General features: G+C 36.6%; 1 pseudogene; it reads left to right on the top strand.

Moving 5' to 3' along the window:
- The first annotated feature begins 834 nt into the window (after positions 1–834).
- Positions 835–2105, top strand: LOC128311871 (acidic leucine-rich nuclear phosphoprotein 32 family member B-like; annotated as a pseudogene).
- Positions 2106–4985: the final 2880 nt, after the last annotated feature.

Here is a 4985-nt window from a genome sequence, read left to right as displayed (position 1 = left end):
AAATACTTATTCAAAGAGACACATACATACCATTGTTTATAGCAACATTATCTATAATAGCCAAATTATGGAAACAGCTCCAGTGTCCATTGACTATCCATGAATGGATAGAGAAGAAATGGTGTGTGTATGTGTGCATATGTGTATATATATACATATATATATATACATATATATACATATGGAATGAATATATATATGGAATGAATATATATATGGAATAAATATATATATGGAATAAATATATGTATACACATATATATGTGTATATATATATGGAATAATATTCATCCATAAAAAGGAATGAAATCTTGCTATTTACAAAGACATGGAGGAAGATAGAGAATAATATGTTAAGTGAAATAAGTCAGTCATAAAAAGGCAAATATCTTATGATTTCATTTATATGTAGAATTTAAGAAACAAAAAAGGAAAGAGAGAAGAGAGAGAGAGAGGCAAACCAAAAAACAGACTCTTAACTATAAAGAGCAAACCAATGGTTACCAGAGGGGAGGTCGGTGGGGTGGATGGGTGAAATAAGCAATGGGGATTAAGGAGGGCACTTGTGATGAGCACAGGGTGATGTATGTAAGTGATGAATCACTAAATTCTATACCTGAAACTAGTATTATACCTGTATGTTAACTCATGAATTTAATTAAAAACTTCAAAAACAAAAACAAAAAAGATACATATATCCAATCTATTAGCATTTGAAAAAATTAAATATGCCATTTTTGAGACAACCACAATGTAATTCCCACAATATAATATGATAGAAAATCCACATAAAAAAGTGAATTGGGGTTCCTGGGGCTCCTCTCACCTGCCTACATGCCACCCACCACCTGTGACTATGAAGCTGGCCTCTGCTGCCAGCAGAACCCTTCCAAAGGCCTTTGCTGTGCAGGCCAGGATGCCTCTCCCTGCTCTGGCCTTTGCCAAAGAAAGTTAACTTTGCAGAGGAAAAGAAGGAAACGTGGACATGAAGAGGAGAATCTAGCTGGAGCTGAGGAACCAAACCTGGGCAGCTGTTTGCGAACTTGTCCTGAACAATTGCAAATCAAATGAGAGGAGAATTGAGGTCTTAACTGATGAAAGTGTGAACTTAGAGTTCCTTGGTTTAATAATTGGAGGCTTGGTTTCAATTTCCAATCTCCCCAAACTACTGAAATTGAAATAGCTCTTGACCATGACCAAGAGGATCAGCAGGTCCGTGACTCAGATGCCAAAGTGGATGGTGTGGGTGAAGAAGAGGAGGAAGAAGAAGGAGAATATGCGGAGGATGAGGATGGTGAAGAGGAGGAGTTAGATGATGAAGAGGATGAATAGGAAGAAGTCAGGGGGGAAGAAGAATTTGGACATGCTGGAGAAGTTGTTGGATGAAGACGATGAGGATGAAGATGAAGATAAGATGAGGAAGAAAGTGGGAAAGGTGAGAAGAGGAGGGAAGAAACAAGATGGTGAAGGAGAAGATGGTTAAGACCCCAAATAACCTCTGAAAAACCCCAAAACAAATGAACAACTATTTATTATTGGCTGAAGTGCTCATATGGATTTGGTAGCTGTTTTAAGAAAAAGGTAGCTGTGATAACAAACCCAGGACACCCACCCACCCAAAGAGGCAAAGAACAGTTCTTGTGACATTACACCTTCCTCCATTTAGTCCCTCTTGGAAGTTGACCACTGAACCTGGGGTCTTCATTCCAACAAAATTGTAAGCATTGTTAGCTTTGTGTTAAGACTCTTGCTGTAGCATGGATAGTGGTGATTGGTGAGTCATCTGTGGCTAACAGTTACACCAAGACTGTAACAGCATTTTTACTTTCCGTACAACAAAGAAACTTTGAAAATAAAATCCTAACATTCTGGGGGAAGAAAGGTAATTATAATTGACACTGAGCTGAATGGAGTTCAGCTAGAGTTGGAACATCATTAGCTTAAGCCAATGTTATGTACATTTCTTCTCTGAAACTGAAGCTCCTTAAGATACTCGATGAAAAATAAATTTCTGTGTATCTGTATCTTTGTAAATTTATGTATATAAAATGCATGTATTTACATATATATCTGTGTGTATTAAATATTAATATATTTATGTATGAAAGTATGCAGTGATTCTCCCTTGTAGATTAACAGGAGATATTAGAATATTAACCACTTCAATGATGATTATGTCTGAACAAAGATTCTCTTGACAAATGTCAATAGTATGGATATAGGGACAGAAAGAGCAGACATAGGCAGTATTTGAATACATCAAATAATATTTGCTCATCCAAATGTTGAAGAAGTAGGTTACTATCTATAATCAAGATATAGAGAGAGAATGAACGTTGTGTCTGGGACATAAGATATTTCTAGCCCATAGGCCTCAGCAGTGGGAACACAGTTCCAAATGGTGACTTCTGAGTGAGGGTCTTATCAGGCATTTTGAAATGAATATAACTGTTTTTATATATGCCTTGGATAAAGTGGCATGTAGTTTTGCCTGGGTATACGTTATAGGCCATTTTTCACGAGTCCCACCAATTTCAGAATTATACGAAACACAGTATTACTAAGGTATGGTACCTGGTATAATCAGGTATAAACATTTTTATCTGTCATTCTCAGTGATAATAAAGATCGGTTCAAATATGTTCCTAAAGCACTTTCTTATTCACTCATTCCATTATTGTCCACTGGTTCCAGTTATTCCATTAGTCTTAAATCATTCATTGTCTACCTTTGCATTTATGGACATATTGGTAATATAAATTTGGACATTCTAACCACCAGTGACATGAACTTGAATTTCAATTTTTCATTCTTGCTTGGTGGGTGAGGGTATTATATACCACTCATTTGGGTAATTCTGTATCTCAAGTTGCCTTTCTTTTATACCAACTGTCCATGCCATCTTTTTGGCTGATTTGCATATTTTTCCAAACACACTACTGTGGGACCCACGTAAAGGCCCTGGGAACCTCGCCCTGATTCAGCACGTTCTAGTTTGCACCTTTGTGCAAACTGAGTGCTTAGCAGTTCTACCTCAGCTTTGCCAGCAGAGAAGTGATCCGACACATTTTTCACGGCAACCTACCAATAGCTTCAATTGCTTTGCTTGTGTTACAAGTTTGAGAAGCACTGCTTTAGCAGTGATGCTGAAAAGAAATCTTAATTGTAGTTTAGGGCTTTGCTGTTCACTGTGTGCAAACAACAGAAACAAAGAAAAATCTACTTTTGTACTTTTTCTGCCCTAGATCTTTGGGAGCTCTTTATCACGAGGTGTTTCCCACATGTGAAAATGAAGTATTAATACACACCCTTTAGAGTTTGGTTGGAGATTAAGAAAATGGCTCGTAAGATATGAATGTCGGCCACTGTTCCTAGCACATAGCAGATGTTTGTTAAACATAAATCTGCTCTTGAGATCTTTAAAATCTACCTGAGGAGTGTGATAATTTCTGATACTGAAATCATTATGACTTAAGCTGTTATCGTTATAACAGCTTTTCGCACATGCCAATGGCTCTCAGTCCTTGTGCCTGAACATTAGCCACCAATGATAAAAATAATACCAAAAGGAAACTTCTTTATGAGCATTCAATAGATGTATCCTAAACAATTGAAACACATCATGGCATTTGATAATTACAGCAACATTGACAGGTGGGAACTGTTACACTCATTTGCACTGTATGAATAAGAAAGTTAGACTTTGGTAGTTAAAGGGTACTCTAAGTTCCTATGCCAATAAGTGTTAGCATTTCTTGAACCTGTATTGTCTGATTCCAAATTCCATGCCCACATCCATAAGCACTGTGGTAGGGCCACTAGCCAAGAATTAATGGCTTTTCAGGGAAAGAGGAGCAGTATATCAGAGCAGCCTAGGAAAAATAAAACTTTCAAAATTAAAATGTCAAGTCAGGCTTGTTTAGAGGAAAATTAGCTTAGGATTTCAAAGCATTACTTTAAGAATGCCAAATGAAAGGGATTCTCACTTATCTTTTACTTCATTTTTAAACTTTATTATATAATGTTCTCACAGGCATTATCCATTACTTGTAATTCTGCATTCTTTTTTATATCCTAGAGTTTAAATGCCCCCTTTAGAACTTATGTCAGTAATAAAAACATCCTTGGTTGCTTTTACATCTCTGGCTTTAGTGACTTAAGACTTTTTTTTTTTGTATACTACAGGAAGCCCTGTATTTTTTTAATTTGTTTAATGTTTATTCATTTTTGAGAGAGACAGAGAGACAGAGCACGAAAGACACAGAATACAAAGTAGGCTCCAGGGCCCAAGCTGTCAGCACAGAGCCTGATGCAGGGCTCAACCCACTTACCATGAGATCATGGCCTGAGTTGAAGTCAGATGCTTAACTACTGAGCCACCCAGACACCCCTGAAGCCCCATATTTTTACAGTTTGATAAAAATATCTATCTTCTCTATCTATCCAACTGTTTTTGTGTCTATCTATCTATCTATCTATCTACCTATCTATATGTTTTTATTCTTCTACCAAACATAAATGATATAAATTATTCATTTAGTTGGTTTTTGGGATCTGACAGGCCTGGCTTCAAGTTCTGATTTCCACACCATCTAACTCTGTGAACTTTGGAAGATGTATTAATTCTATTGTTGCAAAGCAAATTGCTACAAATTTAACAGTATAAAAAAAAACATATCTATTATATACATAGATATATATTATATGAGGTGTTCAGACACAGCCTATCTTGGTCCCCTGTTCAGGTCTCAAGGATGCTGTAGGGTTGGGGATTCATTCCAGCTGTGCTCAGGATCTTTTATTAGCTCACATGCTTACTGGAAAATTCATTTCCTTGCTGGGTAGATTTCATTGGTGCTTACTTTTTCAAGGAGAGCAGGCAAATCTCTCTGACCTTAAGGAAAGCCTTATTTTAGACTTGACTCTTAAATCTGTGTTTTCTGATTTGTATATAGATATAATGACATACACCTCTTAGTGTTACT

Source organism: Acinonyx jubatus, chromosome C1, assembly GCF_027475565.1.
Source record: "Acinonyx jubatus isolate Ajub_Pintada_27869175 chromosome C1, VMU_Ajub_asm_v1.0, whole genome shotgun sequence".
Classification (NCBI taxonomy): Eukaryota; Metazoa; Chordata; class Mammalia; order Carnivora; family Felidae; genus Acinonyx; species Acinonyx jubatus.
The sequence above is the reverse complement of the archived record's forward strand: the minus strand, read 5'-3'. Positions and strand labels throughout refer to the sequence as shown.